Here is a 13,535-nt window from a genome sequence, read left to right on the forward strand (position 1 = left end):
TATTGTGCAGGTCCCAAGTAATGTGAATGTTAAATTTTAAGAAAAAAACAATTAAAATGGATGTGTAGACTTTGTAGAGTTTTGTAAGAGGGGAATACAGTGTTAAAAGGACATACAGACCTACAAAGAATGGAATTGTTTCATGTTCACCTAAAAAACCCAGTGTCTTAAGAAGTAATGATTACTGAAGAACACCTATATGTGTGTGTATGTACATACACACACATATACGCATGTACATACATACATACATCTAGGAGACATATATATATGTATATATATGTATATATGTATATATATACATATCCATATATGTCCTCCTATATATATATTTATGTATATATATGTATATATGTGTATGCATATGTATATATATTGGCAATGATTGCCCCAGTGAGGTTTTGCTATGGGGTTAGAGGTTAGATCACAGGGTTAGTCCTGGAGTTAGGGGCAAAATTAAGATTAGGGCCACCAAGTGGGGAATAAGAAACTCTCTCAGGAGTAAGATTTAGTAGTATGTTGAAAGAATCATTTGAGTAGAAAAAGAGGGTCTTACAGGTTCTATATTAGCTTTGCTGAAAATTAAAACTCCTGAAGAGAGGAGGACTTATCCAAGGGAGATTATTTAGAGCCTAATTGTGACCAATAAAAATGAATGGTTGGCAAAAAGAGTAAGATACAAAATTTTAAAAAGATGTTAAAATACCGTGAACATGTTAGCCTGAAGAGAGCTGGCATGACCTCATTGATGACAAGCACAATATGCTTTAAGATAGAAAGCACAATTAGGAGATAAAAAATGGTCTCTATGTAGTAATAAAAATAATACTTAACTGGTAAATATGACCATTTAAAATCAGCATATACCTAAGAAGAAATCTCAGAATACAGTTGAGATAATTATCTAGAAAAATTAGAAATTCTGCTATCATAGACAGAAATATCTAAATACCTCCTCCAGGAATTGGAATATTCAGTGGATAAACAGTCAATAAGAATATAAAAGATTTGAACATATCTATTAACAAATTTGGTCTGATGACACATATAGAGAACTATCCATGCCAAGAATTAAAGACTCCACAATTTTTGTAAACTCACATGATACATGTACAAAAAAACTTATCATGCACCAAACAATAAAATGATTTTCAAACAAATACCAAAAATAAGTATCATATAGATTAAATTCTTAATGATGAAGAACTTCATTTAGGTATACATTATTTTTAAATAACTTAGGAAACACATTAAAAAACACACACACATTTGAAAAGTATGAATAGCTTTTTAAGCAGCTCATAAATTTAAAAAATAATAGAAATTAGAATAAATTCAAAATATTCAAATGTGAAAATGCTGCGTGTTTAAAGTTATTAAACAAGCCAGAGCTTTACAAGTATACCCCACTACACAATTTTTCCTGATATGAATATTCAAAACGATAAATTGCAAATTTTTGCCCAAATTTACTACCTGAATTGAAACTCCCTATAAAAAAATCCATATTTGTATACCAGAAAAAGTATTGAATTTATACACTATGCAAGGCCATAGAAGGCAATGTGGCTTCATTTTATACTGGATTGTCTCCCGAGGATAGTATTTTGATCTCCTATTACATTAAATGGCTCTGCACAATTGCTACATATCCCCATATATTCCCTGGGTACTATGGTTTGCTTATACTGAGCAACTTAGCATAGTATCAACCTGGATCTGGTTGGAATTAGTTATCTATAACCTACTATTTCGTTGATTATTTATATTATAGAACATACAATGTATGTATGCATTATTAGAATGTATACATTACAAATGTCATTTCCATCTGATATTGAATCATTGTTTAACAGTTAAAATAATGGAATAAATGGTTTTAGATGTTTTCTATTATACAAAAAGCCTTATATCAAGGTTTTAGTGGTATGTGGAGTAACTTGACTAAGGGCTCTGGGTGGCCTGAGAATGCATTTTGTGTACCATTTAAAAATTGAAATAGAATATGCAAGAATGTTCAGGTTAACATATATCCAGGTACATATTAGACATTGATAACAAAGGATGCCCATATTAACAATCACTGTATGGGGACAATAAAACCTTAATACAAGTCTAGATACAAACAACTGAGGGAAAAAACAATGCAAGAATTTTATTTATGAGCATAGATAATATAATCCTAAATAAAATATTGTCAAAGAAAATGAAGCAAGGTACATAAAAATATCATAAAATTTGATTTACCATACACATGCAAAGATTATTTAATATATGAAAATGTAACTAATTATGCTAATAGATGAAAGGAAAAAACATAATTGCAACAGAAATGAGAAAGAGATTTGGAAAAAATTAACTTTTTGAAAACTATGATGAAACGGAACCTTATTTAACCTGTTGGAGGGTACCTGCCAGAAAACTACAGAAAACATTATGCTTAGAAGTAAAACAGGAGAAATATTTTCTTTAAAGTCACCAGAAGAGAAGAATCTCACCATTACCACCGTAACAGTTACCTGTTGCTGTGAACAAATGGCCCCGCAACTTTGTGCTTTATGAAAACAATGATTTACTCATCTTCAGGGTTCTGTGAATTGACTGGGCAGAGCTCAGGTGGGATCATTTGTCTCCTCCACCTAAGTCCTAGCTGGGCTTGCTAATATGGCTTTAGTCTGGCAGGAGGAACTCAAAATGGTCTCACTCACATGCCCAGTTCCTACCCTGGGATAGCAGGGTCCTCTCTCGCTACTTGTAGGCACTTTCTCCCTGGATAGGCTTTCACTCCCTAGTGTCCTTCTCTCCATGTGACCTCTTCAGTGGAATTGCTCAGGCTCCTTTACATCACATCTCAGAAATCTCAGGGGACAAAAGCAGAAACTGCAAGCTTTCAAGTGTAGGCTTTTGAATTCAGATGCCACTGTATCTACGATATTCTATAGCTTAAATTAAGCTGGGATGCCTAAGTGGCTCAGTCCGACTTTGGCTCAGGTCATGATCTCACAGCTTGTAAGTTCGGGCCACCTCAGGCTCGGTGCTGACAGCTCAGAGCCTGGAGCCTGCTCTGGATTTTGTGTCTCCCTCTCTCTCTCTGCCCTTCCCACACTCATGCACGCTCTGTCTCTCTCTCTCTCTTTCTCTCTCTCTCTCCCTCTCTCTCTCTCTCTCTGTCTCTGTCAAAAAGTATAAACATTAAAAAAAAAATCTAAATTAAGCTAAATACTAGGCCAGATTCAGTGTGGGAGATTACACAAAGGTGTGAGTACAGAGAAGAATTTGTTCATTGGGGATCATTTTATATCAATCTATCACAGCCATTTCATGTCAAAGTTATATTAGAGATTTTACCCATCATACTAAAATGAGAAGAAGGAGAAGCATGATAAATGTGCTGATGATGATGGTATTAAGGATTGGGAGGAAACTTATTTAAAGATTATATGATTGCATACAAAATTGCATTTAGATTACAAGATTGCATAGAAAATCTAGAATGAAAAAAGAAAGTCTAGGAGAATTAACAAAAAATAAAAAATGGAAGAACAAAACCATTCCTGCCAGTAATCTGAATATAAAATTTGCATATAAAAGTAATTTTTATATACCACAAAGAAACACAAAACTTTTCAATTACTTAAAAAGATATGTACATTAGTAAAAAGTCAACATAAAATATATAAGAATACCCAGCAAAGACGTTTAAGATCTATTTGAGAAAACTGAAAATATTTTATTGACTGACATTTAAGAATACCAAGTAAGTGGAGAGATATTGCAAATGGAGAAGGATTCTCAGTATCATAAAGCAAATAATGTTTCCAATATCAGTCTATAAATTTAATGAAATTATAATTGAAATTACAAGGCTTTCCACAAAACCTAATAAGCTAATTCTAAATTGATGTCAGAGAGTAAAAAGCCAAGAATAGTCAAGACAAATCTGAGAAGGAAAATAAACAAGAGTTGGGGGTCTTGCCCTACTACTTATCAAGACCTAATTAGAGACATTAAGCCAATGTGCCATTGTTGTAGGGATATGGCTAAATGAAAACCAACAGAATAGTCTAGAAACATGTATTCATATTTTCACAAATTATAAATGGTAGAAGTGTCATTAGTAAGTAGTGAGCCAAGGATGTGTTATGATCTTGACACAATAATTCATCTGTAAGGAAAAAATAGTAATTATATTCCTACATACTGTATAGGAATATAGCTTTAAAATAGAATAAATATTTAATTGTATAAAGTAAAACACTGAAATGTTTCTTTTTGTTTTTTTTTTAATTTTTAAAAATGTTTGTTTATTTTTGAGAAGGAGAGTATAAGTAAGGGACGGAGACGAAGAGATTGGGGGACAGAGGATCCAAAGTGGGCTCTGTGCTGACAGCAGATAGCTCAATGCAGGGCTCGAACTCCCAAACCATGAGATCATGATCTAAGCCAAAGTCAGATGCTTAACTGACTGAGCCATCCAGGTGCCTCAGTTTTTTGTTTGTTTGTTTGCTTTTTGTCTTTTAAAGTGGACTTCATGCCCAGCATGGAGCCCAACATGGAGCTTAACTCATGTCCCTAAGATGAAGACCTGAGCTGAGATCAAGAGTTGGACACTTAACCAACTGAGACACCCAGGCGCCCCTGAAATGTTTCTGATAAAAGACAAAACATTTTTCAAGCTTTTGAGTAAACAGGAAGCAAAAAGCAGAAGGAATAAAGTAAAAGACTAATAAATTGGATTACATTAACAATGATAAGTCTCTGCACATCCAAGACACTGTAAGAAATGGAAATGACAACAGTACAGGGGAAAGCATATGCAATGATTCATCTGATAATGCATTATTACCAAAAAATGTTTTTAAAACTTTCAAATTAATTAGAAAATGAAGATAAAATAGAGAACTGAGCATATAATATGGACAGACAATAAAGATGGGAAATCCACAAGGTTCAATAAGTAAATTAAGGGTTACTCAGTTTTTCTGAAAATGCGAAATAAAAATTTTAAAAGGGTTTAGTAAATTTTAAGCCACCTGAAGATTATACAAGTTTTTAAGAGAGTAGAGACATTTACGTAGCCCTCATAGAGGAGGTATGGATTGGTGCCATTTATTTGGAGAGTAATTTAGCAATAATATAAATTTAAAAATGCCTGTGAAACCCTCACACACTTATCATTGGAATACAGAGACAAGAATGTTTTTTCAGCATTGTTTATAATAGCAGAAAACTGAAGTCCAATCTATCAAAGGAGAAGCATATTTGGAGTACCCATACAATGGGATAGCACATAGTTGTAAAAATTAATAAAGTAGAGCCATCTTAGGGGCACCTGGGTGGCTCAGTCGGTTGGGCGGCCGACTTCGGCTCAGGTCATGATCTCACGGTCCGTGGGTTCGAGCCCCGCGTCAGGCTCTGTGCTGAAAGCTCAGAGCCTGGAGCCTGTTTCAGATTCTGTGTCTCCCTCTCTCTGACCCTCCCCCATTCATGCTCTGTCTCTCTCTGTCTCAAAAATAAATAAATGTTAAAAAAAAAAATTAAAAAAAAATAAAAAAATAAAAAATAAAGTAGAGCCATCTTATAAACACAGATAAATCTCACAAATACAATGTTTAAAGAGAGAAAATAAAAGGAAGTTGCCTGAGGCCTGTATAATTTGATACAAATTATATAAAATTATAAAACATTCAAATCAAACAAAATAACTTATATATGTTTATGTGTTCATATTATTTGGTAAAACTATTTTTAAAAGATGAATTAGATTAAAAAAACATTCAACACAGCCGTTAGTTCAATTTCAAAAATATCTGTAATGTTTTATTTTATCATCTTGACGGTAAGCCCACTGATGTTCATACTGTATGCTTTTGTGTGCATGCCCTTGAAATATTATAAATATTAAGAACTAGAATTACAGAGATTGGGAATGATGCAGGAAATCTGAAATGTGGCAAATGACGATTTTCTATTTTTAAAAAGAAAACAGGGATAGATTTTTCATTCATTTTTCAACAAATATTTGTTGTAATTCCATTCTGTGCCAGACGCTGTCCTAGGTGCTAGAGCAACATCAGTGAGAAGAGAAATGCCCTCACTGTTTACATGGGATCTATATTCTGAGTATTACCTGACCTACAGTCAGAATTTATGTGGTTCTGATTCAAAAATTTCCTAATTGTTTAAGTGTTGTGACTTGTGAAAAAATGGAACAAGTCATAGCAGGCTAACTTTATTTAAAGCTTACTTCATTTATTTCATTTAAGGGATCCCGCCCCCCTCCCCCCCCCACACAGACACCTTTTATGGGGGAATATTGCACAACTCATTTCTTTACTTTGATCTACTAACATGTTGTTGTGTTTGGGTTTCTTTGTTTTTTGTTTTTCTTCTTTGTGGCTTGGGCAAAGATATAGATGATATGTTTATTTTTATTTTTCCACTTGAAACTTAAAGAAATAAAAAAATGTTCATATGCAAATACCAGTATACCAAGTTAACCAAAATTATGTCAAATTTTTTCTTCCCCAAAACCACATTGCTTGCCATAAGTTTACAAATACTCTTGCAGCATGAATATATATATATATATATATATATATATATATATATATATATATGTATATATGTGTGTGTGTGTGATCACAAATTTTATATTATATAGATATAATCACTCTCTAAAATTTGTGATTATCAATTGCAGTGGTTTAACTGCTTTGTCCCAACTAGTTGTGAATTATGTTGATAGTTATATGCCATTAACAAATAATAGATCCTGTTTTCAAACGATTTTTTTTTCTAAAAGAGTAGAGTAGATACATGTATCTCAGCAAAGAATTTATTAATAACTGTTACTTTAGAATACATTATATTTCATTGCCACTTTTCATTTTGCTTGGCTTTGGATTGCAGCAGCTTATTAAGAAATACTTTCCAAAGGAGATAATTGGCCCTTTTGGTTACCAAGATTCAATAAAAAGAAAAGATCCATCAGAGCAGAACATTTTGGCAATGTATACAATGTTAGTGCATATAGGAAAACTTCAGACCCCCAAAAAGGATTTGAACTCAGATGATCTAAACTCTACAGTCTACACTCTGACCTATCCACAACGTATAGCTGATCCATCCATCCCAAATTTAAGCAGACAAAAGAATCACTCACAATACTGGTTAAAACACAAATGCAGCCAGCACTGGAGATTCTAGAGGTCAGGTAATTTGCATTTTAAAAAGCTATCAGGTGGAGCTGATACTGCTGATCCTGTCTGTGGTTTAAGGGGTTAAAATTGGCTCCCTGAGCATCTTTAAAGCAGGAGAAACTTTATTAGTCCAGCAGAGTAATTTGAAATCTCACTTCAGGCCAGCATGATGGAATAAATCCCTTTCATTCCTATGATTGCATGAAACCCTTTCCTAAATCAATGTGGTTTATAGCTCAAAGACAACAAAAGCATGGTTTGCATAATAATTTGAAAGCCTGTCAAAATGAAAAAAAAAAAGGAAGCGCTAGGAAGCACTTTCTTATGATTGTTCTACAGTGAAAGTGAGGGTGACACGGCAGTAAGCGTCCAAATTTCTAAAATCTGTTGGGCTTAAGGGCTAAACCCTGTCCACCATCAGCTTACAGGTACAAACTCAAGAAATAATATTTCAGCCAAGACTGACTTCAGCTTAGGAAACAAGATGGGCATTTTATATTAGAAGCTTCTCACACACACTTTGGTTTCTAAAAGAGGAAGCTAACTTGGGGAAAACATGCAAATCTCAGCTCCAGAGATAGAGTGGGGGAGGCTGCTTTGAACAAAGCCCGAACATTACATTAGTCAGGTTCTCCCAGGCCCAGCCTAGCTGCAGAAAGACAGCTGCTTGAATTTAAGCACCAATTAAAGATTTCGCAGGCTTTAGTCACTTTCTGTTACAAGAACATTTGACTTGTGTACTTAGAAAGAAAATCAGCGGAATATTCTATTTAAGGGGGAAGAAAGCATATGCTGTGAGTCTTTTACCATGAGAAGTAAATATTGGGGATAATAATTTTCAAATACAATGGCAATATAGTTTGGCTATGAAACCTCTTCACCAAGTGTCTGCTGGGCATGGCCTAAAATGACTAATTCGTCGGCTTTCCTGCAGTGAACTCTACTTCAGAACTTGCAGTTTCAGGTCTTAAAGATGTAATTTTCTGGTATGCTTTACCTTGGTTTTATGGTCATATCTTGGTACACAGTGATTTCTCAGAAGTCAAAAAGTTTGTTCAGAAATATTGCTAATTGTGGGGCGCCTGGGTGGCTCAGTCCGCTGAGCGTCCGACTTCGGCTCAGGTCACGATCTCGTGGTTCGTGAGTTCGAGCCCCGCGTTGGGCTCTGTGCTGACAGCTCAGAGCCTGCTTCTGATTCTGGGTCTCTCTCTCTCTCTCTCTCTGCCCCTCCCCTGCTCACACTCTGTCTCTCCCTCTCTCTCAAAAATAAATAAACATTAAAAAAATTTAAAAAAAAAGAAATATTGCTACTTCTGTGTTGGGAAAGAACAACTTTTGAACCCATTTCCCATATTCACGAGAACAGTGAAGAACAATATATTTTTTTTTTTTTAATTTATTTTTGGGACAGAGAGATACAGAGCATGAACGGGGGAGGGGCAGAGAGAGAGGGAGACACAGAATCGGAAACAGGCTCCAGGCTCCGAGCCATCAGCCCAGAGCCTGACGCGGGGCTCGAACTCACGGACCGCGAGATCGTGACCTGGCTGAAGTCGGACGCTTAACCGACTGCGCCACCCAGGCGCCCCAAAGAACAATATTTCTTGATAGTTCTCATTAAAAACAAACAGAAATGAGGGGGATGTGGAGAAAGAGGGTATGAGCATTAATTCATACCAGTTCACACCGTATTTCCAGTGCGTGTTATTAAAAGTGTTTTTGTTAGCATTAAACCTGAGGAATGGGTTCTTACTTTGGGAAACAAAACGTAGGCATATCCAAAATTCCCATAAATATATTACTATTGATTGATATAAATTCATACTTTACAAGGAGCCTATAAAAAAGTGACTACTAATTATAAAAGGAGCACAATGGAGCCATATACCTAGAGACTCTCAGTCAAGAGTCTCTTTCCACTTGATTCCTTAGACAATTCAGAATGTACCCAGAAGATTCCTTTTTATAACCCAGTGACAAGCCAAGGAGATGCTGTAATGCTACTACGTTAAATCCGTTTTAATTTTTCCCCTGTTCCCGAGCACGTAAGCACTATCAGAACAGAAAATGCCTGTTTAGAAATTATTTGTGCTACCATGTCTTAATTGTTTTTAAACTGGTCTGTTAAAAGGTTTATTTTGAAATAAATATAATGATACAAGTTTATATCTGGGCATCCAGTAAATATTTGTTTTGAGGAACCTGCAATATTCAGGACAAATTCTTTGAGGAGTCCGTACAAGAGCTTTATATCCAAGAGGGGAAAGGTTTGAAGGTAGATTTTGAGGGACTCCTTTTATTTTATTTTAAATCATGGCAAAAAATAACCACACTCATATATCCAGTAGGTTTCAAAAATCATTTAAATGCATATTTCTTGCATAAGTCCTAGAGAAGAAAATCATAAGAATTATCCAAGGGCATCGTAGCTGGCAAGGAAGGAAGTTTTTTCTAAGGAACTGACTTTTAACCTATGTTTTTCTCAATTAATATAAATCAGCTAAGTGGGGGCAGTAGGTGGAAAGGGTAAGGAAAATCTTGATCAAGCCATAGGGAACACTGGGTGTGAAAACTGTGAAGAAAGAGGCAGTAGGAAGACCTTGAAAAATGGACTAAAAGCCACTGTGACCAAGCTAGAGAAAGCAATGGCAAAGAAAAGTCTGACATGAGGCTGGGAGGGGCCAGATCAGGAGGGCTTTGTTGGTGGCATTAAGGAGCTCAGACCACACTCTAAGAGTGATAGGGGATCACTGAGGGTTTTAAGCAAGGAGATGTTATCACAGCATTTACCTCTCTAAGAAAACCTCTCTCTATGCTGTGTGGAGAATTGATTGTTAAGAGTGGAAGCAGAGAGACCATGAAGTAGACTTTTGCTTAGTCCAGGAAGATGACGGCACTGTGCACTAATTTAGTGGGAGTGGAGAGGGATAAAAATGCTTATTTATAGAGGAAAATAGATGGAAATGAAGAATAAGGAAGAAGGAAGTAGAAAAGATGAGTCCCACATTTCTGGCTTCAGAAATGGTAAGACAGAGAAGCAGTAACATGGACCAAGAATGAGGAGACAGGAAAAGGAAAACAAATTCAATAGCGTGGAAGTTTTCTGCTGCCGTTCCAATCAATGGAGATTAGTCCTGGAATCAATATAAAGTGAGAAATGTGAATCTCCCATAAATTAGTCAGTCTTGGTTCCCAATTGCCTCCCCAAAACCAGCACTTCTCCCAGAGAAGTGGGTGTGGTTCTTGTGTTAAGGCTCATGCTCCACTTCCCCAAATACAACTGCTTCATCAGGTATACATATGGAGGAACTAAGGCATCTTACATCACTCGATACTAAGACATCATATATCGCCAAAGTGACACCTTCCAAAGGGACATTGTGCTTCGATTGTGTTGGTCCCATTTGTGCTACAGATTTCCATTCTGTTCTCTGTTGTTCTCTGCAACTCCCAATAATAGCATCACACACCCCCACTCAGAGCATGTGACTTGCCACATCTTTCCTAGTGGAAGCAATATAGTTCCCACTGTCATCATCTTCATCCTTGGCCATGTGACTTACTGTGGCCAGTGGGACACAAGCAGGGGTGAAATTTTTTATAACTGAATTTAAAGAGTCATCAAATGGTTTCCCCTTGGCTCTTTCATCTTCTGCCGTGAAAAATAACATGTACCAGAAGTTAGCCATTCCTGAAATCTGAATCCCAGAATGAAGGAGACCCATAGAATCAACCTGCAAGTAAATCTAACCAATATCTAACATGAAAAAGAAATAAATCTTTGTGTTTAAATGGTTGAAATTTGGGGGCCACTTATTACTGCAGGACAACATAATCTAAATTGACTGACATAAAAATCCAAAACTACTTTTGCCTAAATTTGGATATATGAGAATTTCACTTTAAATTTAACTTTAGAACCTATCCCACACTAAGATGTAGCTCCAGGTACTTTTAGGGAGTTTCTATTACCTTTCTTAACTACAGATGGGTTCAGATCTCATACCTGAGGCCATTAATAGAAGACCTACAAGCAGGACAGTTTCAACTTCAAAATGATAAACATTGTTTTTGGTCCCTCCAACAAAAGCTAAAGATCTTCAGAGGGGCTGGCCCTGGACCCCCATCTGGCTCTAGTAACTTGTAATGACTTCCCTCATTCTGGTCCTCTGCCTGTAAGATTAACAGCATTAGAAGTTTTGTCATAAAAGCTTTTCTGAAGAAAACGGAATGGCAGTAATGACAAACACATACCCATGTATTTCTTGTCCATTTGTTCTCCCTGATCTTGGTTCAAGATGAACATCTCATTTGTACTTTTACAGACAAATGTCTGGCTGCCTGCCACATTTCTTAGACTGGAAATCTGATTTTGCATTTTTCCAGAGGTAATGAATATTTCCTTTATAAAGTCTGTGCTAATTTGCCATATACACCTTCAAAAACTCAACGTTCTTATATAAACTCCTGGGTTTTGCTGGATTTTAGTCTTAGTATCAACTAACTTCAAACTTTGTCCATAACTCAATCTCTGTCTCTCTGTCTCTGTCTCCACACACACACACACACACACACACACACACAAGCAAGTCCACAGGCCATCTATCACTATTTCTGAACATTCTCTTCTATATTTGCTATCTGGCAATGATGAAAGGTAGAAGAGGAAGGGACACAACACACCTGAGAGAGCGGGTCTACATAAACTCAGCATGAATAACCTGAGATGAGAAGAGGAAGACAGACAAGAGTTCATGGAACTTTCCCCCTGAAGACGTATAATTTAGTATAACAAGATGGCTAGTGAAATGACAATAAGGTCCCTTAATGGGGCTTGAGCACCATTTGTCTCCTCAGTCCTTGATTTTTTTTTTCCATATACAATATCACATAAAGAAATGGTCATGTAAGTTTACCCAAGGAAAGAGGGAATGTGGCCCTAGTACCAATAATTTGAAATTAAACAATAAGCTCTAGGAAATAAGCCCATAGGAAATTATTTTGACTTAAGCTGTGACAAACAGAATTCTGCTCACTTCTTTTCTGGACATTAAATGGAAAGAAAGTGATTCTTTCCTTTAGCATTCTTCTCAGTCTTTGTATGCCAATCTTGCTTATGAGCTGTTTTTTCCTTAAAATTTAAACACCCTTTTCCTCCCACCCACAAGATAGAATGCCAAGTGTTATTCTCTAATCAGCTATTGATTTTGTGCCATCTGTTACCTATGAAGCATGATTTCAAGAAAAGCAATGGTGTGGCATCTCTTAGCTTAAATTGTTCTAGTCAACCTCTTCTTCCAAAGTGCTAGACACAAACCTGTTTATTCCCTGTCTGCCACCCTGATCTATGATTTTTTATTATTTATCATTTATATCTAAATGAATTTATAAAATATAATGGAAATTCACATTTAAGTTGCTAGGTTGAACAGAAGCTTTTAAACCATTATTTTCCTCAGTCAGGAAGTTCTCATGGGCATGCCAGTCACCCACATGAACTTTCTAATAAACATCAATTCCTATAAGTTTTCTTCACTTATTTCTGGCACTGCTAATTCTTATACCTCTCCCTCATTGGGATAAGAAAAAAAAAAGATCAATGAAGAAAATCTACACCATTCTTCAATTTGAATGTCACCATTTATTAAAAATAGTGTGGAGTCAAAGGATATTCTTTAACTGCTGGTTAAATGGAAGTTTGAGATGATGTTATCATAGGAATCATAATTATACTCATTTTAAACATGTATTAATGAATGAACCAAATATCTCTACTATTTCACATGATGCAATTTCCACTTTCTAAATTTTTGGTCTTTCCCTTCTTTGTTTACCTAATCGCCTATTTATTTTATACACATTTTCTCTAATTATATTTCCTTTGTTTTCAAGAAACAGATATATATTAAGCCAAAACAGAAAGAGAAAGTAGGGTTATTATGATAATCATAAACATTGTAATTTATTGGACACTCAGAAATAGAAACTAAAGTACGATTATATCTAACTGGGACCATGACAAGAACGTCATGGATTAAGACAACTACCTCATTCTCTCAGGTCATAGTGTCTCCAACACATATATATTGAGTAACCTCTATGTTCCAGGCACTGTCTAAGCAGCAGAAAAATGAGACATTATCCAGTTATTGAAAATACTTTAAAAGTAGGAAAATTGTACAGAGTAGAAATATTAGATGCAGAGCTCAGTTGATTTTGAGCGTATAGTAAAGGCTTCTGAGAAATGAAGTAGAGGTTGGAATCTTGAGAATAAACGGAAGGTAATCATGCAAGTGGTGCTATGAACTTTCAACTAGCACAACTGTGTGTTGT

At 35.6% G+C, this 13,535-nt stretch overlaps 1 pseudogene; it reads right to left on the minus strand.

Moving 5' to 3' along the window:
• LOC109270277 (peroxiredoxin-2-like) overlaps positions 1 to 10,891 on the minus strand; it is a 31,121-nt pseudogene extending 20,230 nt beyond the window's left edge.
• Between the last annotated feature and the right edge of the window lie 2,644 nt (positions 10,892 to 13,535).

The sequence above is a fragment of the Panthera pardus genome, unplaced genomic scaffold (genome assembly GCF_024362965.1).
Source record: "Panthera pardus isolate Hobbes unplaced genomic scaffold, ASM2436296v1 HiC_scaffold_6, whole genome shotgun sequence".
Classification (NCBI taxonomy): domain Eukaryota; kingdom Metazoa; phylum Chordata; class Mammalia; order Carnivora; family Felidae; genus Panthera; species Panthera pardus.